This window comes from Podarcis vaucheri, assembly GCF_965113315.1.
Source record: "Podarcis vaucheri genome assembly, chromosome: 12".
Lineage (NCBI taxonomy): Eukaryota > Metazoa > Chordata > Lepidosauria > Squamata > Lacertidae > Podarcis > Podarcis vaucheri.
Window position 1 is genome coordinate 3,265,521 of NC_138750.1, and position 12,143 is coordinate 3,277,663.

Genomic DNA, 12,143 nt, shown 5'->3' on the forward strand with positions numbered 1-12,143 from the left:
ACTTGGCTACCTAGGAATATTTTTATTAGCTGCAAGCAGCTAAGCAACTGACCATTTTAAAAGCCTAGTTTTATCTATTTCTTTAAAAAAAAAGAAAAGCTGAAAACAACTCCTGAATGAGAATCATTTAATACTTGGTTATCCTGACCCTCCTCTATTCAGTAGTTTATCACAACTCCAATAAAAAGCAGTTAAAATACCAACTTGCCACCTACTCATTTATGATGGATCCAACTGTAGGGATAGAAGAGGGGCAGGGAGGAGAGGCTGGCAGCTATGCTACCTTTAGCCTTCTGCACTGACTCTACTCTAGCGTCCCCCCAACCTTCTTCAGGGGCTGCCAAACCCCAAGTGTCCTATTCCACAAGGAGAACGCCGGTTAAGAAACTCTGGATTCAACCCATTATGTAGATTCAGATGGTAATGCAGTAGCACCAAATTATGGAGGCGGCTGGACCCTTGGACGACAGGGCCTCCATACACCCTGCCCTGGCTTGTGTCCCAGAGATGTCACTGTGCTGCTGCTAACACAGCAAACACAACATGGGAGGCAGCAGTTATGAGTTCACAGTCTCTGTGTGAGTGCTCCTGCACCATTTACCAGGAAGTGCTTTCCTTTACAGAAATAGCAGCATTAGAACTGAAAGGAATCACATGATGTGGGCATGAATGGACAGAATGCGACAATGCCCCTCACTGGTAGCTCCACCTATCACAGAAGTTGTGACTTTGCAAACTGAAAGAAAAAGGTTCTTCCCAGTGAGTGGTTAGTGTCTGCAGGACTAGGATCTGTGAGACCAGGGTTCAAATCCCCACTCAGCCATGAAGTTCACTGGATGCTACTGTCCTATTCATGCCTAAACTTGAGCCCCACTGTGCTCTGTGCACAATCTGGTTTGCTATGGCTGGTTACAACCCTCCAAATAACACAAATTGCAAAAAGAACTGATTAAATTATCTATGCAAAGTTGTTCGCAAATTTATAAAAACAGGTTTTGGCAAACTACCCACTCTGATTAAGTAAAAGACGATTGGTTTTTAGTTTTCCTAGAATGAAACTGCAGTCACATTTCTCCTAGACTACTTTTTCACTTGATTTTTTATTTTAAAAGAACTTGTCTTTTGTGCACAGCATTTATTCCATCTTCAGCTAAATCCCCCATCTTGTCTTCAATTGTGTTGTAATAGTGTAAAAATAAATGCGCCGAGACATACCGTATTTTTCGCCCTATAGGACGCACTTTTCCCCTCCAAAAATGAAGGGGAAATGTGTGTGCGTGCTATGGGGCGAATGCAGGCTTTCGCTGAAGACTGGAGAACGACCCCTCCCGCTCTCCAGGCTTCAGGAAGCTATCCGCAAGCCTTGGGAGCCCGGCGGGAGTTCCCACTGGGCTCGCAAGCCTTTCGGGCAGATGTCCGCAAGGCTCACAAGGCTTGCGGATAGCAGCCTGTTCTGGGGGCTGGGGTCGGGGGAAGCTCGGCGGCTGGGGGGGGGATAATTTTTTTTAATTATTTCCCCCCAAAAAAACGAGGTGCACTCTATGGGCCAGTGCGCTTTATAGGGCGAAAAATAGGGTACTGTCGTGGCGACTGAAAGCTAGGTTTCATATGAAACAATTGGCTAAATTTTATGAGACTAAAAAGCCAGTGGCTATCTTTTATAGATACTTGTTATCAGTGCTATTTTTATGGAAAAAGAGGTGCAGGAATTCACCATGAACAGCTCCCTCTTTCTCTTAGAATGGCACTTGCACCCACCATAGAGGTGCCAGAACTGAGTTCCGGCGAGTTCTCCCTGAAAAAAAGCCCTGCTTGGTATCAGCAATTCAATTTGATATGCAGACTCGGAGAAACAAATGAAATAAAGAATTGGAGGCTTCTATATGGGTGAATGTTATAGTTTCAGTAGCAAAGTTGTCAATTGATTTTAAATTGTATTTTATACAACAGAAAAGATTTAGAATTTATTGGACTTCATAACATTTGTACAGAAAGGAACTAAGACAACATGCTGTTAGAGATGAAATAAGGATAATGCTTCTTTGAAACATATGCAACATCTAATCCAGGCTTCCTGAAACTCAACCCTCCAGATGTTTTGAGACTACAATTCCCATCATCCCTGACCACTGGTCCTCCTACCTAGCGATCCTGGGAGTTGTAGGCAAAAAACATCTGGAAGGCCAAGTTTGAGGAAGCCTGATCTAATCCTTATGAAGTTTGCGGAGAAAGTACTATATTGTATAAATATAGTATACTATCACAGGATAATAATATTCTAAAGTATTTACCTACTATATGGAATTTGACAACTTGTCAATGTAGATGGATTCTCTGCACCCTTCCTATGGCTAAAAGACTGATATTGATCCAAATCTATGGCCCTCCTTAATCAATGGAGAGAAGATACATGACAACTCTTGAAACATTCAAAGGAAGGGGAGAGTACACTTGTGCCTGAATCCTATTTGCGAGTTTCCCTGCAAGCGTCTACCTGGCAGGCTACTGTGAGACCAAACAGCTGACCCATCCCTGCAGGCTCTTCTTGTGGACTTAGTGCCTTTCCCACTCTACAGCGAAACACAACACCACCTGGCCAAGGTAACGGGATTGGAGTCTCATTATCCTGGGCGCTAATTCCAGTCGAATTTCCTGACTGCCACCACTTATGTAGCCATGCACAAGATGGCAGCATCAGCAGACATAAAGGGATCCTATGGTTTGCATTAATACTAACTTTAAAAATTAAAAAAGCAACAACAGCCCAATGAGGACGGAGAACACTTAGTAGCCACAGAATGCTGCCTGTTGGGAGGGGAAGAAGAGCTGGGTGGAATAGAATGGCTGTGTCAGATTGATAACCCATAATCAACAGCATTGGTACACCTATAATCAACAGCTTAAACTATGCTCATGATCAATGGTTTTCATTAGGGCTGCACAATATCTGTTTTTCAACATCGCTATATATTCCCAGCTAAACACAGTGATGTACTGATATATCACGATGTCCGAAATAAGGATAGAGCTATGCAGAGGCTAACAGTAGGGCTGGGAGATGTCTGGTTTTCAACTTCATGATAGAAGCCAGCTAACAACGTGATATACTGATATATCATGTCTGAAATAAGGATGGAGCCAGGAGCATTGGCTGGCTTCAAATTTTTCCCCACATCATGAATTTTGCATTCTCTCTCTCTCTTTCACACACTGATTCAGAATATATTTCCAGGTCAAAAATTATGAAACCAATATCACAATATACCAGTGTGAAAGCAATGATTCTTCAACATTAACTTCGCTGGACTGGTCATGTTGTTCAGAATCCTATGTCCCCACTGTGGAAGAATGTGTGAAGATCCAGTGTGACTGTCTGGAGGCAGTTGGAGGATGGATGGCGGCTAACAGATTGAGGTTGAATCCTGACAAGACATGAGTACTCTTGGGGGGACCGCTAGGGGTGCATTGGAAGATGGCCGACAATACCATCTCTCCGGCCCACACAAGGTAATTAAGAGGCTGATATGGAAGTATGCAGCCTCCCTTGTTGCCCCAAGGAAATGGGGAACACTGCCTTGCCTGCTATGGCCATAAATCACCCCCGGATTCGAAAGAAGGGGGTGAGGGCACTAGGCACAAAGCCCTTGTGTGGGTCCGGCTCTCCCGGACGCTGTCTCTGATCGCGCACTGGCTGCAGCAGCTCGAAATAAACAATTAGAAAGGAGCAAATGCACATACTTCAAGTGAAGATTGGGAGTAAAGACTGCTAATTAAAGGGATCTCTGTGAAGTGGAAGCGACGGGCTGGATTTAACAATAAATCAAGAAGAAGATTCATCAAATGATCGGTATGTAGCGGAACTGTTAAAATTCATCTTGTTTGTTTTTGCCCAGTTCTCTAATCTGTCAAGTTCGTTTTGAAGTGTGATCCTGTCCTCTGAGGTGTTAGCCACCCCTCCCAATTTGGTGTCATCTGCAAATTTGATCACGATGCCCTTGAGTCCATCATCCAAGTCGTTAATCAAGATGTTGAATAAGACTGGGCCCAAGACAGAACCCTGTGGCACCCCACTAGTCACTCTTCTCCAGGATGAAGAGGAACCATTGATGAGCACCCTTTGGGTTCGGTCAGTCAGCCAGTTACAAATCCACTGAGTGGTAGCATAGTCAAGACCGCATTTTACCAGCTTCTTTACAAGAATATCATGGGGCACCTTGTCAAATGCCTTGCTGAAATCAAGGTAGGCTACATCCACTGCATTCCCTTCATCTACCAGGCTTGTAATTCTGTCAAAAAACGAGATCAGGTTAGTCTGACATGACTTATTTTTCAGAAATCCATGCTGACTATTGGTGATCACAGCATTCCTTTCTAGGTGTTCACAGACTGTTTGCTTAATGATCTGCTCCAGAATCTTCCCTGGTATTGATGTCAGACTGACTGGGCGGTAATTATTTGGGTCCTCTCTTTTACCCTTAGTTATTCTGGGCTGTGTTTCCTTTGCTGAATCATTTGCTCCAAATTCTTCAGGTCGGGCATTGTTTTCTTTATCGGAGAAGACTGAGGCAAAGAAGGCATTGAGGAGTTCCCACATGGCTGGTGGGAAGAACGGAAAGGAATGAAAGTCCTTTGTGACGCAGCAATAAAAAGAGATTTGTTACGGCAGGCCTGCCTACAGGAGGACGAGGGGAAGGAGGACCGTGGCTTGTTACGATATCGGAATGTGAGTTGGACCTGGCAGGGCCCCCTGAGGAAATTGAGGAGAGACTGGCAGGCCTGGGGAAATCAACGGACAGACTGGGAATGTTTTGTACGGAGGTGCGGTAATGGCGTCTGTTTATTTTGATATGGCTCTTGGAGTGTAAAATCCACACAGGATTTAACAACGTTTGTTTTCAATCCGCTTGTGGAGACTATCAGAGATCACAAAGAAAGGAATATATGATAACAACAAGAAGATGAGGAAAACAACAAAGAGAAGGTACATCAAAGCAGCAGCAAGAGAGATGTTTGGATCCCTTTCGGAGCACGAAGTATGGGTACCCCCAACAAAAATTTAAAAATTTGGCTGTGTAATTTGGAACTAATGTGATTTGGAATTAATGTGATTTGATTGGCCTGTTAATAAAAATTATTTTTAAAAAAGACATGAGTACTCTTTGTGGGGGGACAGGTGACAGGGAGATGTGGAGGACTCCCTGATCCTAAATGGGGTAACTGTGCCCCTGAAGGACCAGGTGTGCAGCCTGGGAGTCATTTTGGACTCACAGCTGTCCATGGAGGTGAAGGTCAATTCTCTGTCCAGGGCAGCTGTCTACCAGCTCCTTCTGGTATGCAGGCTGAGAATCTAGCTGCCCGTGGACTGTCTCGCTAGAGTGGTGCATGCTCTGGTAATCTCCCGCTTGGACTATTGCAATGACCCGGAAACTACAACTAATCCAGAATGCGGCAGCTAGACTGGTGACTGGGAGTGGCTGTCGAGACCACATAACAATGGTCCTGAAAGACCTACATTGGCTCCCAGTAAGTTTCTGTTCACAATTGGAAGTGGTGGTGCTGACCTTTAAAGCCCTAGAAGGCCTCAGCCCAGTATACCTGAAGGAGCGTCTCCACCCCCATCATTCTGCCCAGATACCGAGGTCCAGCTCCGAGGGCCTTCCTTAGCGGTTCCCTCACTGTAAAATGTGAGGTTACAGGGAACCGCGCAGAGGGCCTTCTCGGTAGTGGTGCCTGCCCTGTCAAGAAAATAAATAACGATCTGACTTTCAGTAAATATCTGAAGGCAGCCCTGTTTAGGGAAGTTTTTAATGTTTGATGTTTTATTGTATTTTTAATATTTTGTTGGAAGCTGCCCAGAGTGGCTGGGAAAACCCAACCAGATGGGTGGGGTATAAACAGACAAACAAATTATTATTATTATTGACTCACTGTTAAACCCGTGTTTATGGAAGACAATCTTACTTGGCTACTAGTGATTGCCAAAGAAGAAAATGATAGACTTCAAACCGGTTTTGAACAATATGACACCCAGCCCTAGTTTTCATTTCTGGTAAGTTGCAACCTCCGTATTGATCATTTAGCACTGGTTCCGTCAGCTTTGCAACTTTAGAGCGGTTTGAGCTTCTGTGCATGCGCAAGCAGCAAACCCGGAAGTAACCCGTTCCGGTACTTCTGGGTTTGCCACGGACGTTCGCTGGAATGGACGCTAGACAGGGTGGATGTTCGCAGAGGTATTACAGTATTTAGTGGCACCAGGCAGGTAACTGTGTTCAGTGCTGTAGGCCTAAGCCTGTGGACCTCCCTCCCAACAGAGGGAAGCAAACTCCTTGTTTAACTTCCAGTGGATGACAAAGACTTCCTTATTCCAGTAGGCATTTTAGGGTAGCAGTCAGGTTTCTGCTTGATTTTTGGTGTTTTCTTTGTCTTATCCTCCATATGTTTTATTTTAATGCACTCTACTTAGAAATGCTATCTTTTAAGCAGTATATAGATGCTTTAAATAAATAAGATAAGACCTATTGGGTTTCTCTGTGGTTAGAATCACAGAATCATAGAATTGTGGTGTTTGAAGGGATCCTGAGGGTCATCTAGTCCAATCCCTTGCAATACAAGAATCAAGAGCATTTGTAGCCAGCCATCAGAACAAGGTGGAAATGTCTTATTTCTGCAAAATACAAAATCTTGTTGCCCTTGCTAGATATTTAAAAAACAAGAAACACAATGACATTACGCATAACATAGGTAGAGAAACCTTTCTGAGACAAAAGTAAGCCTCTTGGATCTTGTAAAAGCTGGTTTCCCTTAAAAGGCCTTGTAACTTTGGGGAGTTAGTCTAAACCCAAACAAATGTCACACACATCTCAGGGTCCTTCTTGGTCCTGGAGGTATCCATGCATGCTAGTTAATATCTTTTGATACACAGCTTCCATTTTATGTAACAGAGAGCTTGCTATTCTAATTAAAGTGTTACAAAAATTTGTCTTCTTGACTGGGTAACCAGTCACTCTCTCTTACGACGTTAAAATTTCAGCCTGATGTGGAAATTCAGTGGTGTGGAAAAATAACTGTTGATTTGAATTTTATAATTTATTTAGCCCATTAGGCACACTGTCATAGAGTGAAGTTCAAAATTCAAATTAGCAAGCCAACCAAGAGTAACAGAAGAGTGATTATCAGATTTTCAGTTAACAAATCAGTAAACCACCACCACCCTCTATTTTGTTTATTAAAAGCTATAAATACAGAGTAAGAGCCCCCCGCCATAGGTCACGTGTAGATAGATAGATCATTTTTGCTGCATTTGTATTTGTATTTGCTGTATTGCTGTATTTGTATTTGCTGTATTTCTTATTTGTTTATAAGTTTTAGCAAAATATAAAGCAGAATTAATATTTCTATTATTAGTTCAACAGAACACAGAGCTCAGAGCTCATATACAGTGGTACCTTGCAAGATGAATGCCTCGCAAAACGAAAAACGTGCAAGACGAAAGAGTCTTCCGTTTTTTGAGTCGTTCCGCAAGACGAATTTCCCTATGGGCTTGCTTCGCAAGACGAAACGTCTTGCGAGTTTGTTTCCTTTTTCTTAAAGCCACTAAGCCGTTAATAGCCGCTAAGCCGCGCTTCGCAAGACGAAAAAACCGCAAGACGAAGAGACTCGCAGAACGGATTAATTTCGTCTTGCGAGGCACCACTGTAGTTAGAATGGAAGCTGGAAGAACAGGCAGAAATTTTCTCAAGATGAAAAATGATGTAAAAACAGTGGCCCAAATTGTTCACAGATCAGAATAACCAATAGGTTTCTGATTCTGAATACCACAAGTGTGCAATGACACTTCACCAAAGGCTAGGTGAGAGATAAGACAGTACCAATTAAATGCCACAGTTAAACACTTACTGGATACAGATATAGGAAGGAAGAGCTCTCCTGAATAAACCCTCTACCAAATTCCATGAACGTATATTAAACCTATCACAGAAACACATGTAAACTGCATTTCAGAGGAGTGATTATATACTACTATCATAACCAAGTTATACCTGCATTCAATGTTGTTGTTTTAAAAATGTTAAGCTACATAGATATTACTCCTATTTAATTTATTTGTATTTCTTTCTACTTCTTTCGTCTTCTGGGATGTTTGAGACCAGCATTAAACATTAGAATATTAACAAGGGAGATGAAGTACAGTACACTCAAAATTGACACACCTTTAACTTGTGCACATTCAGCTTTATGTGCTTGGAGGAATTAAAACAAAAATTAAAGAAATCCAAGAAATAAAACCTTGGCATTCCACCCACCATTGTACCTAACGTGTTTTGACTAGATGTGGTTTTGGCTTTAGGCACTATCCCTAGAACCTATACATTAGGATGAACATACACTTCAAACCCTTGTTTAGAAAATACAGAACAAAATATCCTATGTGCTTGATGCCTATGTAAGGCAACTGTGGCTTAGACTGGAATGCAAGACTCCAGAACCAAACTTAATATACAGAAGACAATCAGAATTCAATTTTAGGGTACCCTTCTCTAGGCTTGACTGATATTTCTTTTAAGGGGCACCTGTTATGTGATCTCAGACTCTTGGTTATGGATTCAGAAAGTCATTTAAGACAACTGAGTGCTGTGTGTTTTTCTTTTTCCTGCCCCCAAAGCGGGTGGGGAACAACACTAGAAGCAGAGCAATACTTCTCTGATTTCAGAACTGCATGTACAAGCTCACATGATACTGTGTAGAACAGTATGAATACCAAGGCCATGTATATTAAGCCTAACATGCAATCTAATGCCTTTTGAACACAGCAGGCTATGCAGTTAAGTTAGAGAAGTGGTCATATCTATATTGCTTCCTACTTTCTACAGAAAGGATCTCTCTATTATTTATAATATTTGATGCTTACTATATTTTTTCTCAGCGCAGCCTGCTTCTTTTTAAAAAAAGAGAAAATGTAATTTCACATTTTAAATGCACCAGAAAATTACAGAACATTATTAACCAACAGTGTTCATCCTGGAATAATATAAAGAGGACATTCTTAATTAAATTAATGGGGGGGGGAGCTAATAGTGTCCTGATAATTGGGAGATTTGCTGCTCAATTGACACCCCACCAATACAGTGGTACCTCAGGTTAATAACTTAATTTGTTCTGGAGGTCCATTCTTAACCTGAAATTGTTCTTAACCTGAGGTACTTTAGCTAATGGGGCCTCCCGCTGCCGCTGCGCCGCCACCACACGATTTCTGTTCTCACCCTGAAGCAAAGTTCTTAACCCAGGGTACTATTTCTGGGTTAGCGGAGTCCGTAACCTGAAGCGTATGTAACCCGAAGTACTACCACTGTACACTGTTCTGAACCAGATTAGGTTCCAGTCTCACCTTTTCCCACATTTTCCCACTTCATAAGGGTATATGGGCTACCCAGAACAAAAGAGTATTTGCAAAGGAAGACAGAACACATTTTATGCAAAGGGGGTTCAATGAAGAGTCAGAATCTAAGTGTCTCTGACAAGATGCACATTGGTTTGAATCGTAGAATTGTAGTTGGGAGGGACCCCAAGGACCATCCAGTCAAACCTCCTGCAATGCAATAATCTCCACACAGTCCCTGTCCAATCTGAAGCTGAACACAGATCGCCCATTGCCAGTTTGCCTCCATTATATGCATACAAGTCTACAATCCTGCACTCACTTACTAGACAGTAAGTCCTCTGAGACATACTTCTCAGGAAACATGCATAATTTTGTGCTGTTAATTTTTGAACCAATTTTAGCATTGGGCTCACACTTGGGGTTTATCAGCTTGTACAAGAGGAGCAGCCTAAGATCGCTTTACCATTCAAGTTGTTTGACATAAAGAGGGGGTTTTGAACAATGACATCGATGGGCATGCATGTGACTTTTAACATCAATGAACAGAATTACAAAACTTCCACTAGTAGTAATAGAATGACTGATTTAGAAGGCAAATCCCCATTTGTGCATACTCTATTTGCACAAAACCACACATATGTGCAGCGCTGGGATCTCAGAAATGGGGGGGGGGGGCATGCTGGAAAGTCCTCCTGGCTTGCAAGGAGACCCTCCCCAGAGCTTGAAGAGCTCTCTCCTCGTGAGCCACCAGGACTCTCCAGGGTGCTCCCCATTATACATGATTTCACGTACGCACGCAGGGGCCCGGAACAGAAGCCCCGTGTAAATGCAGTCTCACTCCTTAGTAAACATGGTTAAGAATGCGCTTAGTCAGGTACCAGCCTATGTAAAAAATCACTTGACTGAAAAAATCCTACAGCAGTTCATCTGCAAACATTATGTGAAACCACAAAATATGTTATAGGTACATAATTCACCTCCATTTGCCCTGCAGCCAATTAGTATAGAGCAGGGGACGGCAAATTTTTTTAGCAGCAGCCGGTCCACTGTCCCTCAGACCTTGTGGTGGGGCAGAGAATAAGCACCGGGGGGTGGGAGCTGGAAGAAGAGGCAAGGGGGGCAAGTAGTCCTCCTCCCCACCCCCCAGCCCCAGCGCTTACCTTCCCAGGGGCTCCCGCTGCCGCCACCACCACCGCTGCCTCTGCTTCCCGTGGGTAGGCAGAGCAAGCTCATCTGCTCCACTCTCTGGCCCACAGGAGCACCAGAGTAGTGACAGAGGCAGCAGCAGAGGGAAGATGCATGGCACAAAAGGGCTGGCTCCAGATAGGGGGTTCTTAAAATGGTGCTCAGCCCAGCTCCCTTCCTCCTCTAGGCAGGGCAGGGAGAATCCAGGAAGGAGGAAGGAGGCGCCGCCGCAGTGGGGGAGTGGTGGAATGCCACAGGGGGGGAATGGCGCAGCCCGAACGAACAGAATCCCCACGCCGATCCACGGACAGTCCGTGGGCCGGATCCTGAAGGCAATTGGGCCTCATCTGGCCCGCAGCCCTTAGTTTGCCAGCCCCTGGTATAGAGCAACCCCTTTTATTTAAGAAAAGCTCATTTTTTAAAAAGTACAGTCAAACCTTGGCTCCCAAACACTTCTGTTTTGGAACGTTTCAGCTCCCAAATGCCGAAAACCCAGAAGTAAATGTTCTGGTTTTCGAACGTTTTTTGGAAGCCGAACGCAGCTTCCGCTTAAGTGCAGGAATCTCCTGCAACCAATCGGAAGCCGTGCCTCAGTTGTCAAACGTTTCATAAGCCAAACTGGTTTCCAGAACGAATGACATTCAAGAACCGAGGTTTGTCTTTATTTACAATAACTGCAGGTGCTATCTCAGAAGATGGAATATATTTTCTATTGACCATTTATACTGCACCACAGTCAAAGCTTGTATCTTCTTCAGTGCAATTACTTTATTAAACACACATCCACGTAAATTTGATCAATCTATTACAGCTCATATAATTTATTAAGCAATATTTATTTAAATAGGTAATCAACCCAATTCAGATACAAAAGAGGTTGAAGAGTTTGGATTTGATATCCTGCTTTATCACTACCTGAAGGAATCTCAAAGTGGCTAACATTCTCCTTTCCCTTCCTCCCCCACAACAAACACTCTGTGAGGTGAGTGGGGCTGAGAGACTTCAGAGAAGTGTGACTGGCCCAAGGTCACCCAGCAGTTGCAGGTGGAGGAGCGGAGACGCGAACCCGGTTCCCCAGATTACGAGACTACCGCTCTTAACCACTACACCACACTGGCTCTTGTAAACCAGTAACATATATTTTTAAAGCTGAAACAGATGGAATATCCACCATGCTTCAGAAACAAAAATGGAAACTTTAAAAAAGTAAAATGAAATAAAGAAACCAAGAGAGGAGAAGATGCACAAGAACTGGTAAGATCAAAAGGAGTCATGGTAATAGAGCCAGTAGCCTATGCTGCACTGTTATACAGTGGTGCCTCGCAAGACGAAATTAATTCGTTCCGCGAGTTTTTTCGTCTAGCGAATTTTTCGTCTTGCGAAGCACGGTGTCGGAAAAGTTTTGGAAAAGCTTCAAAAATCACCAAAAACCTCAAAAAAGGCTACCACACCACGTTCTATGAGTTGCTCCTCGAAGTCAAGTCGCAACTGTATTAATGGTGTTTAGAAAAAGGAAACAAACTTGCAAGACGTTTTCGTCTTGCGAAGCAAGCCCATAGGGAAATTCGTCTTGCGAAGC

General features: G+C 43.4%; 1 protein-coding gene across 3 annotated transcripts in view; it reads right to left on the reverse strand.

Annotated features, from left to right (window-relative positions):
• The window catches only part of CUL1 (cullin 1), a 47,378-nt gene that overhangs the window by 32,342 nt on the left and 2,893 nt on the right, over positions 1–12,143 (reverse strand). Inside the window, exon 1 of one of the 3 annotated variants that reach the window (XM_082192801.1) lies at positions 1,715–1,779. The exons of the other annotated variants lie outside the window; for them this stretch is intronic. The gene's annotated coding sequence lies outside the window, so the exon portion shown is untranslated. Of the gene's footprint in view, positions 1–1,714; positions 1,780–12,143 lie in introns of those variants that run through there. 3 annotated transcript variants of the gene reach the window in all.